Here is a 21,799-nt window from a genome sequence, read left to right as displayed (position 1 = left end):
AATCCTAAAACTACCCTATCTGTACCTCCAGAATAGAGCAGAAGGGTATAGGGACAGCATAAGCAAGCTTGCACTGACACTGTGTTGTGCATTATTCATTTTCTGTGCATAAAGAGAGGATCTGTTAGCCTCTAGGACCATCAACAAAGCAATGTTTGCAAACCTTAAATTCACTGAGTTGGAAAAAAATAGAGGCAGACTTGGTATCTTCCAGATAACAGAGGCCAACAATTATCTTAGAGAGTCACATTACTTTGCTTCTAAAGCTACTATTTTATACTGTAATTGTATGGGCTGTGAAGCAACACAGTAGTGTAACAAACTTGCGGACATATTCTAAAGAAGGATGGCAATCCCAATGGGTAAAATCATGAACAGGAGGCAAGGAAATATCAGGTGGGGGGAGGAGGGAGCTCTACATCATAAACTTGGACTTAGAAGGCTTTGTTGGTTTGCATTTTAAAAACTGAAATAGTATTTTATGCTGATCAGCAAGAGAGGCCCTATTGTAGGGGGTACTGCAAATACATTTATTAAAGAATTACACTGCTTGCCCTTTTGTAACAAGGAAGTCAAATAAAAATTAAAAAAAGATATTCTGACAAGATAACCGTTTTAATTCATACTCTTAAAATTTCCCTGATAAACATCAATGACAAAATTATCACTAGTATACTAAAATATAAAACTAAGTTTTAAATCATTCCAGATATTCTTGCTTATGTCCATTTGTCCCTCTAGTAAGCCACTTTTTGTTAATCTCTCTTAGGGACCTATATAACTCCCCATTACCACAGTATCTGAGGACTTCACAATGTTTACTGTATTTATCCTCACAATATCTCTGAAGTAGGGAAATACTATCTATTAACTCCCGTTTAACAGATGGGAGACTGAGGCACAGAGAAACTAAGACTTGGCCTACACTAGGAAATTAGGACAGTATAACTACAGTGCTTAGGGGTGTGAAAAATAAATATATATACACACACACACACACACACACACACACACACACGTAATGCAATTAAACTAAACTAACCTCCGGCATAAACAGCGCTATGTTGACAGGAGAATTCTCCTGTCAACCTAGCTACTACCTCTCGGGGAAGTAGAGTACCTATGTCAATGGGAGAAGCCCTCCTGTCAGCATAGGTAGCGCCTTCACTGAAGCGCTACAGCTGCAGAGCTGTAGCATTTTAAGTATAGACAAGCCCTAAGTGACAGTCACACAGGAAGTCTGTGGTAGAGTCGGGAAATGAATCACGGTATCCGAAATCCTAGGCTAGCACCTTTACCACTGAACCATCCTTCCTCGGTCTGTTAAAATGATGTTCAGCTTTTTGGTAAAGCAAGGCAGGTAGTTATTGAAAAGCTTTAAAACATCGGTACTCAACTTAGGGTTAGGGATTTCAGCTTCCCTCCTTTTCTTTATGGCTGGGTGGGGGTGTACGTGAATTGGGAGGGGTGATTCTTTAAACAAGTTTAAACTCAAGACACTTCAAAAAAAAATTTTTTTAAGCAGTAGTCTATTAATATAGTGCATGACCACCTACAGGAACATAAAATCTGCTTGTCAAAAAGATAGGTTGGGGGTGGGGTAGGAAGAGTAAGGGAGGTTGTTTTTAAGTAATTTTAAGTAATGAATTTATGAATGATTGGCAATTGTGTATAACAAAAACCAACATCACCTTTGCCAGCGGGGTTTATTAAACCAAGCACCAGAGAGCAAAAATATAAAAAGAAGAAATGCATCTCTAACCATACATGGTCTATATAGGTGTATAATATACATAATATAAACCATAATATATAGGTGTAATTTTCATTGAGACCCTACCAGGCATAAGGACATTTCCATGTTTTTTGGTTTAGTTTACTTACGTTCTCCCCATAAATTCTTTCAATATCAACTGCAAACTTAAACAGCTCTGTTACGTTAAGCATCGGCATAGAGACAAAAAAACAACAACATTCTTTTGGTATCCATTTTCCACTTGACATTGACAATAAGCACTTTACATGCAGAGATTCATTCATATTTGTCATTCATGGGAACATTTTGGAATGCTTGGGATGTTTCCTTTTCCATAGTACCTGTGAGGCACTCTTGCGAGACAGGAAATACCCAAACATTTAAACCTTCGTCCAAATCTGCTGTGACTGTCTAAATGATTCGTATTAAATATTAGGCCACCACATTGTTACAGTCCCACAACAGCAAATACATTTGCCACTTCTCAAGCACTTCTATCTTTCTAGCGATCACAGGGACTTAATATATATTACATTAGTTCTGGATGGCTAGTACGGTGCAAGCACATAATGAGACATTCCCTACTTAGATGAACGAGGCAGACATAGGGTGGGAGGGGAAACAGAAGCATAGGGAGATGAAGTGACTTGCCCATCATCACCCAGCAGGTCAGTGGCAGAGTGAAGAGTACAACCTAAGTCTCCTGTTCAGTGTCCCATCCACTAAACCAAACTACCTCCCAGGATGTTCCTTTTACAGACACACAAGTAATGAATGTAGACGGTTAACTAGCTTTGGGTTATAAAAGACTGAAATGCAAGGTTTAGTAAAAGGGCAGGATGGAACAGAGGAATGCTCGGACAATTGTCACGTTGAATACAACCCGTTGTAGCCTATCATGCCTCAGAGTGTTAACTGAGCATTCTTATTCAATATACCATAATTCATACACAATCCACAGATGTGGCAACACCATGTTGGTACCTATGGAAATAAGTTACAATCTGATAGTTATTCAACATGCAACAAGTTTCTACCCGCTCCTCAGTGGACCATGACTCATTTGGCACATGTGAGTGCTCTCGTGTGTTTTACACGCTTTCAAAGAGAACCCACCAGTTCTCAGAACAGTAGCAAATCCTAATTTTTAGGGGGATTGTGACACTCTTCTCAAGAAGCTCTAAGAAATAGAACACAATTTTCCTATATAGCAATATATGCTACAATTCAGCAACAACTCAAGCACATGCTGAAGTCTATCATATTCAGCAAAGCATTAAAGTGCATGCTTAAATTCCACTGACTTCAATGGGACTTCAATGCTTTCCTGAATCAGGGCCTATACACAACATTACAACTAGGTATGGGTTGTTTTTTTTCTCCCAGACAAGTCTGTTCCTGCAAGAGCAGTAAGTAACTATTTGTTAGTAGTTATTTTTCTTCTCCTCATTCCCATGTCACGCCATCCTGTTTTTCTTCCAACATGTCGTCTTAGCTTTCTTTCAGACATAGTAACTAGCTCTAACGTACTTTATTCATATGCTAATCAAGCCATCACCAAGATCTTAGAGAACAATACTTGTATCCAAAGACTTATTTTGAATTAGTATTTGAGTCACTGGATGCCAGCCATTAAGCAATCACAAATACTGTTGATTGTGGAATTAATTGAGAAAAAAAGTCAACTGAATTATGGCATAGATCATAGCATGGAAGAGAAATCCAGTGTAAGTCAACATGCTCTCCAGGTAGACAAGGTGGATGAGGTAATATCTTTTATTGGACCAACTTCAGTTGATGAGAGCTCTGAAGAGACCTGAAGAAGAGCTTTGAGTAGCTTGAAAGCTTGTCTCTCTCCCCAACAGAAGTTGATCCAGTGAATGAGGTAAAAAATATTACCTCACTCACCAGTGTCTACCTGGAGAGCATTGACTTACACTGGATTTCTCCTCCATGCTATGATCTGTACCATAATTCAGCTGAATTTTTCTCTCTAATATCCTGGGACCGACACGGCTACAGCTACATTGCATGTTCTCAGTAGTCAGTTTAAGAGCCATAGTTTTGTGCATTATACCAAGCTGCTTGTTAGAAGTAGATCACAGGGGTGAAGGGCAAATTTACAGTAGACTTCAGAAATAAACATCTCCTTCAACACAAAAGCATTTCCTTTACATAGTTAAAGCTTATTTATGATAGAAAGGACCATGATGCATTGTTCATAATTTTATAATTAATTATTTTTATTACAGTACTGCTTAATCAAGATCAGGGCCTCTCTGTGCTAGGCACCCAAAGAAAGTAGTAATCCTGTTCTGAAAAGCTTACTGTCAAACTAGACGGCCAAAGGGTGGGAGAAAAGAATTCCCTGTATTAGACCTACACCTACATCACTTAAATGACTTTTGCAAGGTCACACAAGAAGTCTGTGGTAGAAATGAGAATCAAGCACAGATCTCCTGAGTCCCACTCCTGCCATTTAAGCTCAAGAACAAACTTCATCTCAAATCTTGCCTTCCCCAATTCAATGAAGATCCTTAATAAGCTGGCTTTCAGTGCAATGCACCAAAGCTACTCTCTGGTTTTAACCAGAATTAATGCTTTTTACAAACTAAAATGAGTAACACCATTAGACAACCCATCTGATTTAAAACAAGGGAACAATTTATAAACAAAATTTGTTTGTAAACATAACCTATTTGACCCAAAGCTGCATTAGATGACACTTACTGCTCTTATTAATCAGAGAATTCCTTTGATGGTTAAAAATTGTTATGCACTAACAAAGTCTAGAAAAGAGACACTTCAAAGTAGCTCAGTGAGAGACTCAATTTATCCTGCAATTATCAAGGTGGCCTTTGAGGGGTCAAATGTGAGCAATACAATCTCGTGCACAGAAGAGTGTAGTGGGGTACTTCTAAAATCAGTGTGAATAAGCTTATTTTACTTTCAAATGGTTACCAATGCTATTACGAGAGGTACCAATACATCACAGTACAGCGCCTATACTGTGCAAAATGTTCTTACTTCTGTAAGGGAAAGAGAATTGGGGTTATATTCTATGACCCTACTGAAGTGTCAGTTTGAAACATTACTAACTAAGGACCCAATCCCGTATTTCATGGCTCCTATGTAGTCAGTGGGGCTCTCTGTAGGTTTAAGACCTTCTATGATCAAGGCCTAACGCAGAGTGCCTCAAATGTAAGAGTTGAAGCCTAGGCTCCACATTTTACCTCCTGTTAAAAGGAGGTAAAAAAAAGTTGTTAAATATCTTCGCAATTATAGAATATGAATCAAGTTAAAATGTATGTGTGTGTAATTTTAAAATCCCTCTTCTTGTGTTATCAGTCAAACCTGAAGTCTGTTAAAAGAGAAGGAATATTAAAATTAATTCCACCATTTATCCTATCTGTTCGCTTTTTGCACTTTCGGCTTGCAAAGGAACACACACGACTTGGTGTCTAGTTTTTCTAGTCAGTTTCACATTCAGGCTCTCATGCACTAGCACAGGGGAATAGTGGTTTGATTACAAACACTGCAAAGGGACTGCAGCACAGTTAACCATGATGGAGTCCCAGGATCGCAAAAGAACTCCAGCATGGACCGAACGGGAGGTACGGGATCTGCTCGCCATATGGGGAGACGAATCAGTGCTAGCTGAACTCCGTAGCAGTAAACAAAATGGCAAAATATTAGAAAAAGTCTCAAAGGCCATGAAGGACAGTGGCCATAACAGGGACACACAGCAGTGCCGCGTGAAAATTAAGGAGCTAAGGCAAGCCTACCATAAAGCCAGAGAGGCAAACGGAAGGTCCGGGGCAGAGCCGCAAACATGCCGCTTTTACGCGGAGCTGCATGCCATGCTACGGGGTGCAGCCACCACTACCCCAACCGTGTGCTTTGACTCCATCAATGGAGAATCACGCAACAGGGAAGCGGGTTCGGGGTACGAGGAAGATGATGATGAAGACAATGAAGATAGCTCACAGCAAGGAAGCGGAGAAACCGGTTTCCCCAACAGCCAGGATATGATTATCACCCTGGACCTGGAACCAGTAACCCCCGAACTCACCCAAGCCATGCTCCCAGACCCTGAGGGCACACAAGGGACCTCTGGTGAGTGTACCTTTGTAAATATTACACATGGTTTAAAAGCAAGCATGTTTAATGATTAATTTGCCCTGGCAATAGCGGCCAGTACAGCTACTGGAAAAGTCTGTTAACGTGTATGGGGATGGAGCGGAAATCCTCCAGGGGCATCTCCAGAAAGCTCTCCTTCATGTACTCCCAAAGCCTTTGCAAAAGGTTTCTGGGGAGGGCTGCCTTATCCCGTCCGCCATGGTAGGACATTTTACCACGCCGGGCCAGTAGCACGTAGTCTGGAATCATTGCATAACAAAGCATAGCAGCGTATGGTCCCAGTGTTTGCTGGCATGCAGACAACATCCATTCCTTATCTCCCTTTGTTATCCTCAGGAGAGTGATATCATTCACGGTCACCTGGTTGAAATGGGGTGATTTTATTAAGGGGACATTCAGAGGTGTCCGTTCCTGCTCGGCTGAACAGAAATGTTCCCCGCTGTTAGCCACGCAGTGGGCGGGAAGGATGAAGTGAACATCCCAGAGAATTGGGTGTGTGTGGGGGGGGAATAGTTGGGTTTGTGCTGCATGTTAACCCAGAAACCGCAGCCCTTCCTTTTACATTGCAAACCCATTTTAAATGGCCAACCCAACGGGTGCAGTTATCCCCCTAGTTGTGTGATGAATTAATAAAGAATACATGAATGTGAAGTAACAATGACTTTATTGCCTCTGCAAGCGGTGCTCGAAGGGGGGAGGGGAGGGTGGGTTAGTTTACAGGTAAATAGAGTGAACCGGGGTGGGGGGGAGGGTTCATCAAGGAGAAACAAACAGAAGTTTCACACCGTAGCCTGGCCAATCACAAAACTGGTTTTCAAAGCTTCTCTGATGCGCACTGCGCCCTGGTGTACTCTTCTAACCGCCCTGGTGTCTGGCTGCGCGTAATCAGCAGCCAGGCGATTTGCCTCAACCTCCCACCCCACCATAAATGTCTCCCCCTTACTCTCACAGATATTGTGGAGCGCACAGCAAGCAGCAATAACAATTGGAATATTGGTTTCGCTGAGGTCTATCCGAGTCAGTAAACTGCGCCAGCGCACTTTTAAGCGTCCAAATGCACATTCTACCACCATTCGGCACTTGCTCAGCCTATAGTTGAACAGGTCCTGACTACTGTCCAGACTGCCTGTCTACAGCTTCATGAGCCATGGCATTAAGGGGTAGGCTGGGTCCCCAAGGATAACTATAGGCATTTCAACATCCCCAATGGTTATTTTCTGGTCCGGGAAGAAAGTCTGATCCTCCAGCTTTTGAAACAGACCAGAGTTCCTGAAGACGCGAGCATTATGTACCTTTCCCAGACATCCCACGTTGATGTTAGCGAAACGTCCCTTGTGATCCAATAGGGCTTGCAGCAGCATTGAAAAATACCCCTTGTGGTTTATGTACTCGGTGGCTTGGTGCTCCGGTGACAAGATAGGGATATGGGTTCCGTCTATCACCCCACCACAGTTTAGGAATCCCATTGCAGCAAAGCTATCCACTATGACTTGCACGTTTCCCAGAGTCACTACCCCTGATATCAGCAGGTCTTTGATTGCGTTGGCTACTTGGATCACAGCGGCCCCCACAGTAGATTTGCCCACTCCAAATTGATTCCTGACTGACCGGTAGCTGTCTGGCGTTGCAAGCTTCCACAGGGCTATTGCCACTCGCTTCTCAACTGTGAGGGCTGCTCTCATCCTGGTATTCTGGCACTTCAGAGCAGGGGAAAGCAAGTCACAAAGTTCCATGAAAGTGCCCTTACGCATGCGAACGTTTCGCAGCCACTGGGAATCGTCCCACACCTGCAACACGATGCGGTCCTACCAGTCTGTGCTTGTTTCCCGGGCCCAGAATCGGCGTTCCACGCCATGAACCTCCCCCAGTAACACCATGATTTGCACGTTGCTGGGGCCTGTACTTTGTGAGAAGTCCATGTCCATGTCAATTTCCTCATCATTCTCGTCGCTGCGCTGCAATCGCCTCCTTGCCTGGTTTTGCTTTGGCATGTTCTGGCTCTGCATATACTCCAGGACAATGCGTGTGGTGCTCATAATTGCCGCGGTGATCTGAGCGGGCTCCATGATCCCAGTGCTATGGCGTCTGGGCTGAAAAAAGGCGCGAAACTACTGTCTGATGGAGGGAGGGAGGGAGGGGCAAGTGATAACATGGCTTACAGGGAATTAAAATCAACAAAGGTGGCTGTGCATCAGGGAGAGACACAAACAACTGTCACACAGAATGGCCCCCCCAAAGATTGAACTCAAAACCCTGGGTTTAGCAGGTCGTTGATTTCATGGAGGGAGGGGGAAGCAAATGAATACAGAACAAAACTGGTCCATCTATCTTTTACATCTTAGGCTGGCAGCAGACGGTGCAGCATGACTGATAGCCCTTGGCATCTTCTGGGTGCTTGGCAGAAGATACTGTACTACGACTGCTAGTCATCATTATCAAGACGGTTCAATAGGACTGCCGGCAGGACTGAGTCTCCAGGAGACAAAACATGTCTGCCCAGGTGCCTCTGACCAAACTCACTGAGGAATATGACGACGACGGATACCAATCATAATACACCATCTACTGCCAAAAGGCAAGGAGCTGCTGCTGTATAGCAATGCAGCCCCATGTCTGCCAGCACCCAGATAGCCGATGATGGCTACCAGTCATACTGCACCATCTACTGCGAAAAGGCAATTAGCTGCTGTTGTGTAGCAATGCAGTACCACGTCTGCCGGCACCCAGATCACATATGGTGATGGTGAGCTGAGCTGAGCAGGCTCCATGGTTGCCGTGGTATGTTGTCTGCACAGGTAACCCAGGTAAAAAGGCGCGAATCGATTGTCTAGCGTTGCTCTGATGGAGGGGGAGGTGCCTCACGACATGTACCCAGAACCCGCCGCGACACTGTTTTTGCATCATCAGGCATTGGGATCTCAACCCAGAATTCCAATGGATGACAGAGACTGCGGGAACTGTGGGATAGCTACCCACAGTGCAACGCTCCGGAAGCCGATGCTAGCCTCGGTACTGTAGACGCGGTCCGCCGACTTAATGCGCTTAGAGCATTTTATGTGGACACACACACAATCGACTGTATACAACAGATTTCTATAAAACCGGCTTCTATCAATTCGACCTAATTTCGTAGTGTAGACATACCCTGAGACAGATGTTGAAAATGTGGGAGTGTCTCAATCAAACCAGGGCTGCCAGCAGGTGTGCCTAAGCTCTCTGTATTCCTTTAATTTGTGGGCAAGAGGTCATTTGTAAAAGCAGCTGAAGATCAGTGCAAGTTTTTCACTCCATAGGTCTTGCTCAAATAAATCCCTGAAATCAAGTGATAGCACCGGGGAGGGGGAGAATGGGATAACACTTATGCTTACATATTTAAGGCCCTGTCTTCCTCACAGTGAAGTCAGCAGCAAAACTTCATAAGGGATTTTTGTGGCTCAAACCCTCAGTTTCTTCCTCTGTAAGGTTAAAACCAAGGGTATGTCTACACTACGAGAGTAGTTCGATTTTACTTAAAGCGAATTTGTGTAACCAATATTACAAAGTCGAACGTGTGTATCCACACTAAGGACAGTAATTCGACTTTGTGAGTCCACACTAACGGGGCATCAACATTGGAAGCGGTGCACTGTGGGTAGCTATCCCGCAGTCCCCGCTGCCCATTGGAATTCTGGGTCGAGCCCCCAATGCCTGCTGGGGCAAAAAATGTGTCGAGAGTGGTTTTGGCTAACTGTCGTCATTCAACCCTCACTCCCGCCCTCCCTCCATGAAAGCGTCGGCAGGCAATCAGTTGGTGCACTTTTCTGGTGATTGACAGCGCGGACGCCACAGCACCGCGAGCATGGAGCCCGCTGCAATCATCGCTGCAGTTATGGCCGTTGTCAACACCTCGTGCCTTATCATGCACCTTTTTCAGAGTCAGATGCTGAGAAATCGGGCGAGAAGGCTACAGCAGCGCGGTGAGGACATTAAGTCTGAGAGGGGCACAGACCTCTCACAAAGCACGGGACCCTGCGCCATGGTCATCATGGTGGCAATGGGTCATGTTGATGCTGTGGAACGGCGATTCTGGGCCCAGGAAACAAGCACAGACTGGTGGGACCGCATAGTGCTGCAGGTCTGGAATGAATCAAAGTGGCTGCGAAACTTTCGCATGCGTAAGGGAACTTTCCTGGAACTTTGTGAGTTGCTGTCCCCTGCCCTGAAGCGCAAGGACACCCGGATGCAAGCAGCCCTGACTGTCCAGAAGCGAGTGGCCATAGCCCTCTGGAAGCTTGCAACGCCAGACAGCTACCGGTCAGTCGCCAATCAATTTGGAGTGGGCAAATCTACCGTGGGGGTTGCTGTGATGCAAGTAGCCAACGCAATCGTTGAGCTACTGCTCTCAAAAGTAGTGACCCTGGGAAACATGCAGGTGATCATAGATGGCTTCGCTGCAATGGGATTCCTAATCTGCGGTGGGGCTATAGATGCAACTCCCATCCCTATCCTGGGACCGGACCACCAGGCCACCCAGTACATTAACCGAAAGGGCTATTTTTCAATGGTGCTGCAGGCACCGGTGGACCATAGGGGACGTTTTATCAACATCAACGTCGGATGGCCGGGCAAGGTTCATGACGCTCGCATTTTCAGGAACTCTGGTCTGTTTAGACGACTGCAGGAAGGTATTTACTTCCCGGACCACAAAATAACTGTTGGGGATGTGGAGATGCCTATAGTCATCCTCGGGGACCCAGCCTACCCGCTAATGCCATGGCTCATGAAGCCCTATACAGGCACCCTGGACAGTGAAAAAACTCTTCAACTACCGGCTGAGCAAGTGCAGAATGGTGGTAGAGTGTGCTTTTGGACGTCTCAAGGGGAGATGGAGAAGCTTACTGACTCACTTTGATCTCAGCGAAACCAATATCCCCATTGTTGTTGCAGCTTGCTGTGTGCTCCACAATCTCTGTGAGAGCAATGGGGAGACGTTTATGGCGGGGTGGGAGGTTGAGGAAATCGCCTGGCTGCTGATTACGCCCAACCAGACACCAGGGCGATTAGAAGAGCCCAGCGGGACACGCTGTGCATCCGGAAAGCTTTGAAAGCTAGGTTCCAGAGTGAGCAGGGTAACCTGTGACTATTACGTTTGTTTAAACAGAAGCTGAACCTGCCCCCGTTTCTTTACCCAGTTAATGTTGACTATCCTCTCCAGTTACCAACCACCTTCCCCCCCTTCCAACACACCTTTAAAAATAAAAGAAATGAAACTTTGTTCATTAACACAGTTTTCTTTATTAAGGATTTCGCGGTAAAGGGTTGAAACTGGGACGCAGACTGTGGTGGGGAGCGGGTGTAGTGATGGAAAGGACACTTCTAAACTCGAGGAATGACAGGCTCCTGCTCCTAGAGCAGTCCACAGTGGTGGACTGGTTGTTTCAACGGAGCCTGCCACCCCTCCTTTTCGGGATTCTGTGTGTGGTGGCTATGTGACTTTGTGGCGGGGGAAGGCGGTTACAGATCCCCTGCTGCGTGGCTCTGTCATCCAGGCTAAGGACCGCTGCATAAGATCTGTAACCGCCCTCCCCCGCCACAAACTCACATAGCCCCCCCCCCACAGAACATGAAAACCACCTCCCAGACTGACCAGGGTGCCTAGTGACTGCAATGTGTGTGTGACCTTCTGCTGAACCTGCCCCCGTGTCTGTACCCTGGTAAAGGTGACTGTCCTCTCCAATTACCAACCCCCTTCCCCCCCTTCAAACACACTGTCCTCTAAAAGAACATGACGGAAACAGTAATTAACAGAAACATATTTTTTATTAAGAACTACACAGTTAGGGGATGAAACTGGGGGGCTTGGGTGAGGTGCATTTGGAGGGAAGGAAAGGACGTATCAAATCTTTGCTCAAATTGCAGAAGGCTCTCATTCCCAGTCTGCAGGGGTGGAGTGACTGTTTTCACTGCCCCTGCAGACCCTCCTTCTTGGGACTTTGGGTGAGGGGGGAATGGGACTTTGTGGCTGGGGAGGGCGGTTAGAGATAGAATGCAGGGGGGCTCTGTCCTCCTGCCTCCAGTCCTGCAGAACATCTACAAGGCGCCGGAGCGTGTCCGTTTGCTCCCTCATTAGTCCAAGCAGCGTTTGAGTCGCCTGCTGGTCTTCCTGCCGCCACCTGTCCTCCCATTCGCTGTGTGATCGCTGGTATTGCGACATGTTCTCCCTCCACTGGGTCTGCTGTGCCGCCTCGGCTCGGGAACAGACCATAAGTTCTGAGAACATCTCATCCCGTGTCCTCTTCTTTCGCCGCCTGATCTGTGCCAGCCTGTGGGAGGGGGATGCCAGGGTAGCTCGGGAGACGCTCGCAGCTGTGGGATGGGGAAAAAGGGAGTGAATTCCTCACAAAGATACATTTTTGCAAACAATGAATACAGTCTTTCTCTGTGAACAAAACCATGCACAGTACTTCTCACATGTGCACTCAGTACAAGGTCGAATTTTCTGTCTTCACCTTGAGTGCCTGGGGTCTTGCTGTACAGATCACACAAGCGGGGCCGGACACCGGAATTCTGCTAGCAGGCGGCCATGGTAAGCCGTAGACTTTTGGCTGCTTAAAGCTTAATTTACAGCAGTGCCCTCCTTTCACGTTCCAAGCAATGCTCCTAGCGTTGGCCAGTTCCTGCTGCCGGCGATCCGGCCGGCATGAACTCAGCCCCTGTCCCACCCCCGTCGCGGCTGTCCCCGGGAAAGATCCCTGCATATTGCCGGCGAACCGCTCTGCAGGAACGGTTCACCTCCCTGCCCCCACCACATGGCTGGGCTCGGGAAAGATCCCTGCACACTGCCGGCGAACCGCTCAGCATGAATTCTGCCTCTGTCCCACCTCCGTTGCGGCTGTCCCCGGGAAAGATCCCTGCATGCTGCCGGCGAACCGCTCAGCAGGAACGGTTCGCCTCCCCACCCGCACCGCGAGGCTGTAAACCGCCGGTTACAGTTATTTAAAGGAACAGGCAATCAGTCCCCATACTAAAATTCCCCTAATTCAAAGCAGGTCACCATGAGTGATATCACTCTGATGAGGATTAAAGAGGCAGAGAAAGACCGCATGCTGCGTGAATGCCAGCAAACACCAGGGCCGTATGCTGCCATGCTTTGCCAGGCAATGATCCTGGAGTACCTGCTGCTAGCCTGGCGCGGAAAAGTTTCCTACTATGGAGGAGGCAATAAGGCCGTTCTCCCCAGGAACCTGATGCAAAGGCTTTCACATTACCTCCAGGAGAGCTTCGTGGAAATGTCCCTGGAGGATTTCTACTCTATCCCCAGACACGTTAACAGACTTTTCCAGTAGCTGCACTGGCAAGGACTAAAAAGTTAAGCGCCTAGGGCAAACTAATCATTAAAAACCCATTGCTAACATACCATGCCTATTCTATTCAAAATAAACGTTTACAACACTTACCTACTGATGTTTCCCGATTCACGGTCCGGGTTACCGCCTTGGGAGGGTTGGTAGGGGATCTCCGTGAGGGTGATGAAGAGATCCTGGCTGTCGGGGAAATCAGCGTTGAAAGTGCTGTCAACTGCCTCGCCCTCCTCATCTCCTTCCTCATCTTCCCCGTCCGTGAACAGCTCCGAGGAAGTGGCCGTCGACAATACCCCATCGTCAGAGTCCATGGACAGTGGTGGGGTAGTGGTGGTGGCCGCACATAGAATGGAATGCAGTGCCTCGTAGAAACGGCATGGCTGGGGCTGGGATCCGGAGCGTCCATTTGACTCTTTGGTCTTCTGGTACGCTTGTCTCAGCTCCTTGATTTTCACGCGGCACTGCGTTGCATCCCGGCTGTATCCTCTCTCCGTCATGGCTTTTGAGATCTTCTCATAGATCTTCGCATTCCGTCTTTTTGATCGCAGCTCCGAAAGCACGGACTTATTGCCCCACACAGCGATCAGATCCAAGCCTTCCCGATCATTCCATGCTGGGGCCCTCTTTCTATTCAGCGATTGCATGGTCACCTCTGCTGGAGAGCTCTGCATAGTTGCCAGTGCTGCTGAGCTCGCCACGATGTCCAAACAGGAAATGAGATTCAAACTGGCCAGACAGGAAAGGGAATTCAAATTTCCCAGGGCTTTTCCTGTGTGGCTGGTCAGAGCATCCGAGCTCGGACTGCTGTCAAGAGCGTCAACAGAGTGGTGCACTGTGGAATAGCTCCTGGAGCTATTAGCGTCGAATTCCGTCCACACTAACCCTAATTCAACATGGCCATGTCGAATTTAGCGCTACTCCCCTCGTCAGGGAGGAGTACAGAAATCGATTTAAAGAGACCTCTATGTCGAAATAAATAGCTTCGTTGTGTGGACGGGTGCAGGGTTAATTCGAATTAACGCTGCTAAATTCGACATAACCTCCTAGTGTAGACCAGTCCCAAGTCTCTATCCAAATGAAAATAAGTAGGAAACAATTATGTATTGTAAGATTGGTCGTCCTTGTCTCAGTCTCATCCTTGAAGTAAATGTTGCTTAAATTACTCTATATACCCTTATCTGAGGCAGTAAAGTGGAACCAGGTTAAATCTTGGAGAGTTTTAGTTCAAAGCACATTTTACTACTAAACAAGATGAGACATGAAACCAGATGAGTCATCCAACCGAGGCCCTGACACTGTGGTTACTAAAAAAATCTCAATTATTTTCTGCCTATCGAAAACTTGCGGGTGTTCATTGTTAAAATATTGGAAAGAACATCACCATGCTATACAAGCATAAGGAACTCTTCTTTTTCTTTTTAACCACACACTCAGGTACTTAATTCCATACCTGTGTAAAGTACATAATGAAACAAAGCATATATTGAAGTTACAAGGGCAGTTATAAATAACAAGTTGCCTAGAGAGAGAGAGTGTGAGTGTGGGGGCAGGGGGGTGGTCAACATTGAGTTTACCCTTTGGGCATCTTGGAATCCTTGGATATCACCATGTAGTTGGAGTATTTACCACCATAAATGCACAAAAGTTGAACACTCCTCTTAAAGGAGCAATGGTCTCCGGGTTAAAGCACTGGACAGGGCTGTGGGCATCTGGGTTCAGATCCTTGCTCACTGACACCTTGGACAAATAGTTTAGTTTCTCTGTGCATCCATTTCCCTCCACCTGTAAAATGAATTTAATCTCAAGAGGATCTCATTAATGTTTGGGAAGGGCTTATATACTAAGGTGACAGGTGCTGCACAGGCACTGATTTTCCAAAGTGCTGGGGGGTGCTCGACCCCTGGCTATACCCCAAGCCCCGCCCCCACTCCATCCCTTCCCCCAAGGCCGCACCCCCTCCCCTGAACATGGCACGTCGTCACTCCTCCCACTTTCCCCCCCAGAGCCTCCTGAACACTGCAAAACAGCTGATCGCAGCGGGCAGGAGGCGTGGGGAGGTGGAGGTGCTGATATGCAGGGCCTGCTGGCAGGCGAAAGACACTGGGGGGGGGAGAGGAGCTGATGGGGGGGCTGCCGATGGGTGCTCAGCACCCACCCTTTTCCCCCCACTCATGGGTGTTCCAGCCCCGGAGCACCCACAGAGTCAGCGCCTATGAGGTGCTATATCATTAGACTAGCGGCAGAGCTTTTCTTGACCTGCTGCTCACAAAAAGGGAAGAATTAGTAGGGGAAGCAAAAGTGGATGGGAACCTGGGGTGCAGTGACCATGAGATGGTCGAGTTCAGGATCCTGACACAAGGAAGAAAGGAGAGCAGCAGAATACGGACCCTGGACTTCAGAAAAGCAGACTTTGTCTCTCTCAGGGAACAGATGAGCAGGATCCCCTGGGAGAATAACATGAAGGGCAAAGGGGTCCAGGAGAGCTGGCTGTATTTTAAAGAATCCTTATTGCAGTTGCAGGAACAAACCATCCCGATGTGTAGAAAGAATAGTAAATATGGCAGGCGACCAGCTTGGCTAAACAGTGAAATCCTTGCTGATCTTAAACGCAAAAAAGAAGCTTACAAGAAGTGGAAGATTGGACAAATGGCCAGGGAGGAGTATAAAAATATTGCTCAGGCATGCAGGAGTGAAATCAGGAAGGCCAAATCACACTTGGAGTTGCAGTTAGCAAGAGATGTTAAGAGTAACAAAAAGGGTTTCTTCAGGTATGTTAGCAACAAGAAGAAAATCAGGGAAAGTGTGGGCCCCTTACTAAATGAGGGAGGCAACCTAGTGACCGAGGATGTGGAAAAAGCTAATGTACTCAATGATTTTTTTGCCTCTGTCTTCACGAACAAGGTCAGCTCCCAGATTGCTGCACTGGGCAGTACAGTATGGGGGAGAAGGTGACCAGCCCTCTGTGGAGAAAGAAGTGGTTTGGGACTATTTAGAAAAACTGGATGTGCACAAGTCCATGGGGCCGGATGCGCTGCATCCGAGGGTGCTAAAGGAGTTGGCGGGTGAGACTGCAGAGCCATTAGTCATTATTTTTGAAAACTCATGGCGATCGGGGGAGGTCCCAGATGACTGGAAAAAGGCTAATGTAGTGCCCATCTTTAAAAAAGGGAAGGAGGAGGATCCGGGGAACTACAGGCCAGTCAGCCTCACCTCAATCCCTGGAAAAATCATGGAGCAGGTCCTCAAGGAATCAATTATGAAACATTTAGAGGAGAGGAAAGTGATCAGGAACAATCAGCATGGATTCACGAAGGGGAAGTCGTGCCTGACTAACCTAATTGCCTTCTATGATGAGATAACTGGCTCTGTGGATGAGGGGAAAGCAGTGGATGTGTTATTCCTTGACTTTAGCAAAGCTTTTGATATGGTCTCCCACAGTATTCTTGCCGCCAAGTTAAAGAAGTATGCGCTGGATGAATGGACTGTAAGGTGGATAGAAAGCTGGCTAGATCGTCGGGCTCAACGGGTAGTGATCAATGGCTCCATGTCTAGTTGGCAGCCGGTTTCAAGCGGAGTGCCCCAAGGCTCGGTCCTGGGGCCGGTTTTGTTTAATATCTTTACTAATGATCTGGAGGATGGTGTGGACTGCACTCTCAGCAAGTTTGCAGATGACACTAAACTAGGAGGCGTGGTAGATACACTAGAGGGTAGAGATCAGATACAGAGGGACCTAGACAAATTAGAGGACTGGGCCAAAAAAAACCTGATGAGGTTCAACAAGGACAAGTGCAGAGTCCTGCACTTAGGACGGAAGAATCCCATGCACTGCTACAGACTAGAGACCGAATGGCTAGGTAACAGTTCTGCAGAAAAGGACCTAGGGGTCACAGTGGACGAGAAGCTGGATATGAGTCAACAGTGTGCTCTTGTTGCCAAGAAGGCTAACGGCATTTTGGGCTGTATAAGTAGGGGCATTGCCAGCAGATCGAGGAACGTGATCGTTCCCCTTTATTCGACATTGGTGAGGCCTCATCTGGAATACTGTGTCCAGTTTTGGGCCCCACACTACAAGAAGGATGTGGAAAAATTAGAAAGAGTCCAATGGAGGGCAACAAAAATGATTAGGGGTCTGGAGCACATGATTTATGAGGAGAGGCTGAGGGAACTGGGATTGTTTAGTCTCCAGAAGAGAAGAATGAGGGGGGATTTGATAGCAGCCTTCAACTACCTGAAGGGGGGTTCCAAAGAGGATGGAGCTCGGCTGTTCTCAGTGGTGGCAGATGACAGAAAAAGGAGCAATGGTCTCAAGTTGCAGTGGGGGAGGTCCAGGTTGGATATTAGGAAAAACTATTTCACTAGGAGGGTGGTGAAACACTGGAATGCGTTACCTAGGGAGGTGGTGGAGTCTCCTTCCTTGGAGGTTTTTAAGGCCCGGCTTGACAAAGCCCTGGCTGGGATGATTTAGTTGGGAATTGATCCTGCTTTGAGCAAGGGGTTGGACTAGATGACCTCTTGAGGTCCCTTCCAACCCCGATATTCTATGATTCTATGATTCTACTAGCAGAATATTGTGCTACCGTATGCTTTTGTTATAAATAGCATCTGCTATATTTTCATCCTGTTGCAAAAAGGGACATTAAAAACAACTACAACCCAAATTTCATCAAATGCCAAGTTTAGTAACTAAGTATTTTAAATTTTGTCCATTTTCATCCAGTTTATTTTGGTCTTGTTGGCCCCACCCAATGTTTAGAAAGTAACATGAGCCTGAAATGTTGGGGTAAGTCTTACATTTTGCAAAGCCAATGCAAAAAAAAAAAAAAAAAAGTTGGCATATAAACACCCACTGATATAGTTAAGCCAGAACACATAATGTAAACACTTCCCATCAGGCCAAGCATACATACAGTAGCTTTTATGTTTAAATATTTTTTCTTGTTTGCATCTAAGCTATTTATTTTAAAGTAACTAGGAATTATTTCTGGCAAAAGAAACTGCTGTTGCAATAGAGCATTATAATTATCTATATATTGTGGGAAAACTAAAAGCATACTCCAGCTTTCTAGTGTCAAAATAGATTTCATGGCAGCACCTGGCATTGCCATTACAGAACAGAACATTGTTTTATATAGCAGTTTCCAAGGCATCTCACAGTGTTTGACTAAGTATAAGCTAATTTTTTTTTAATAAGATGTAAAATAGAGGTCTTGAAAACATCTGGTCACCAATGATTCCATAGTACTTTTATTAAAGAGCAAAGTTCTGTCCAGGATATTGGAATCATGAAGTCTGTCTGCTGACATGTCTTCTGAAGATTTCATTTTCTTTCCTAAATTGTTGCTCGGTGTTGCTGTGTGCTGTTATATAGCTGCTGTGTTTCACCCTAGAAATGATGCAGTTCAGTGCAGGGATGAAGTGGGGGCTGTATATTGACAGGAAAGATGTCAGTGATTAATTCACAACAAAAATAAGAAGTTATCAGGAAATCTGGATTCTGTCCCCAGCTCTCTCATGAACTTCCTATAACTTTCAGAGTTACATTGGTTTTAACTATATTTTTCTCCTTGGACTGTTATATGAGCTGTGGCCAAACCCTGTGCATGAATGAAAATTTGGGTTGAGCCTCCAGTTTACCTTGCAACTAACCCTAGACATGAATTAGAATGAAAGACATGCAAAAATGTTTTCCAGGACACCTAAATTGATTCCTACCTAAATTGTCTCCTACTCTTGAGGAGAGACATGGGACCTTCAACTTCCACCTCAACAAGAGCCTAAAGACGGGACACAACAAGGGATTTCAAATGAACAGCCTGCAACTGATGAAATGATTACAATAGTCCTCACCATCCAGCATTGCTCTGGAAGCATTAGTATCACAAGCTTACATCACAGGATAGAACTCTATGACCATCTGTTTACATGTCCTATGTTGTCTGTTTCATTAAAAGCTTTGGATTTCATGGTTCTGTAATGCAGCCATTTTAAATTTCCATCATGGCAAAACTTGGTTCAATAGATTCTCAATCACTATTTAAAATGTGTGTGTAGACCTTAACTTGATAGAGCACTTTCTTAGGTTATAAAAGCAGTCTATCTTGCTCCTGCCTAAATAATCAGCTAATATTCCTCTGAAGTTGAATTTTAGAAGCGTTATTGCCTTTTCATCAGCAAATACAACTCTTTCCTCCTGGTTGAAGTTGTTTGAAAAGAACTCTTCCAAGTTATTCTGCATTAGCTATGTTCCTTATGGAGAATTGACATGCACCAGCCCAGTGAACAGTGAGAGCTGAATCAGGCCGCCAACTATATCATTTCAAATTCAACTTCTAATTTCAACAGGAGGGGTTTTTAATTCAGGATAATCATGTTGCAGACCTGTAAGCTGTAGCCTGTTCTCATTCAAGCATGTCCACCCCAGTGGGCTGCAGCCCTGGTGTCATGGCCATGTTTAGGGGCAACATGAGCTATTCTTGCTCACTCTCCCCCTCTTACCTCTCAATAGAAGGCAGTACTCAGCCAGTGATACCACTCCTAAAGATATTATTAGTTGGCTTGCTAAATCCTAAGAGGACATCCGATTGGTAAGTATTTTGTTGGGCCACGGCTTTAAAAAAAAAAAAAAAAAGCCAGTTGCACGAAAGAAGTACTACTTCCTCTCATGCTCCCCTTCTACTCCCAACACATCCCAACCAATATGGACACACACAACTTCACGGGACTATTCATCTGTGTAAAGTTAGTCACGTGTATAAGTATTTGCAGAATTGTGGCCCTAGCTTGGCACTGCTGCTGACACCAGCCAACGGGTGGTGGCACAAAGTTCCTCAAAGAACATAAGCTTCGTGAGGATTCTGAGAGTTCGAAACGAGGCAAGTTATGTTTGCCTATCCCTACAGTAAATGCTATTTATTACTAGACATTAAGTGCAAAGCTTCTATATAATAGACACACGCGCGCTCTAAAGATCTTACAATCACTACTGAAATGGTACTTAAATTGTATCCGTAAACTTATTTGAAATGAATTGAGTGCATTTGTCCTCGATACTTAAATTACCTTACATTCTATTTGCATATTCACCTTCAGTTTTTAAATATGTGACGACCAGTCTAGGGGAAAAAAAAAAAAAAAAAAAAAAAAAAAAAACTAACCTTGATCTTTTTGTCCCTGTAATGCATCTGCACAGAATTTCCCTTTTGCTCCCATGATACAGGCAGGTCTAGCTCTTCCAAGTCTTTCACACCTTAAGTAGATCTACTCCGTCTCCTGTAACAGCATTTACAAGAGAAGAAAGGGACAAGCAACCAGGTACAGAGCCCACCCTCAGTTTTGTGAGAGTCGGCGCTAGACCTCAGATGAAGAGTAGAAGGCAGATATAGCAGCGGGCTGGAATGAACCAGATTTGGAAGGACCAGCCAGATTTAACCCTGCTTTGGAGGGACCATCTCCAATGATAGGTAGGTCAGTCTGTGCACTGTGCTGCCAAGAAGGATGCCAGACAACTGAAGTAGGCACAACCATTAGGAACTGGATTGAGAACACAAGTTCATTTCATATAGGGCACATTACCTCAGATAAACTGTAGTGGTACTTTGGCTACCACTGACTAAAACCTGTACAGCTCTGCACTCTATTCACTATCACCACAAGAAAGACAGCCTTCTTGCACTTAATATTCATAGGCAGCTTCTATAACTGGTATCCATCTGTCTTAGAAACATAACAGGAACTGGCAAGAGTAGACAGACCTGCATGTTTGGGGATGTGGAGTGGTAACAAACCTTCTATTTAAAATTTTCTTCATATAAATTATTTTTCCCACATGCCATATAATTGAAAGCGCACACACTTTGCTGTATGGCTTAAATGTTGCCTCCGCGACAACAAAAAATACTCAGTACTCCCCAGGATGCTAGGGCAGACCCCTCTTTCTCTAGCAGAGGAAGACCCTTTGTCACAGAGCTTTACTAAGATCAGGCCATGGCCTTTTCTACACCAATACAAAGGGTCCTGAAGGTGTAGACTTTAAAAGCCTGTACAAAGTACTAACAACCCCAAAACAAACTATTGTGCTGACTGATATGCCAGCCACAGCCAACACAGGAGCTTGTCCAGTGCACCCAGCTATGTTGGATAATCTTTAGAGATGGAGCCTGATCCAAACAAACCTTCGACGGTGGGAAGTAGGGGAAAGGAGGACTTAACTCCAGAATCCAAAAACAAAATGCAGAACTGGATCTTATCTCTTTGAAGAGCCAAACCGACGTTAGACACAAACACACTGAACTTTCAGTAGGGAGAAGAGAAATAGATGGAAATCTAGAGGCAAAATTATTTTGCAGCTCTAACCTATAACTAACCCCAGCACTGATCACGTCTATGGACAACAGACAAAGCAGCTGGCACAATTTGAGCCTGCAGCCACAAAAGGGCTAATGAATACTACACACCTATTTAAAATCTACAGTTAAAATTAGCCATGATTGGAAAAAGTATTACACACACACACACACACACACACACACACACACACCAGCATACAGTGCTAGTGTGGGGAAAT

General features: G+C 45.6%; 1 protein-coding gene across 1 annotated transcript in view; it reads right to left on the bottom strand.

Annotated features, from left to right (window-relative positions):
* Positions 1–21,799, bottom strand: part of LGR4 (leucine rich repeat containing G protein-coupled receptor 4) — a 131,353-nt gene that overhangs the window by 80,364 nt on the left and 29,190 nt on the right. The gene's annotated exons all lie outside the window — the stretch shown is intronic.

The sequence above is a fragment of the Malaclemys terrapin genome, chromosome 4, assembly GCF_027887155.1.
Source record: "Malaclemys terrapin pileata isolate rMalTer1 chromosome 4, rMalTer1.hap1, whole genome shotgun sequence".
Taxonomy (NCBI): domain Eukaryota; kingdom Metazoa; phylum Chordata; order Testudines; family Emydidae; genus Malaclemys; species Malaclemys terrapin.
This window is presented reverse-complemented; position numbering and strand designations above follow the sequence as displayed.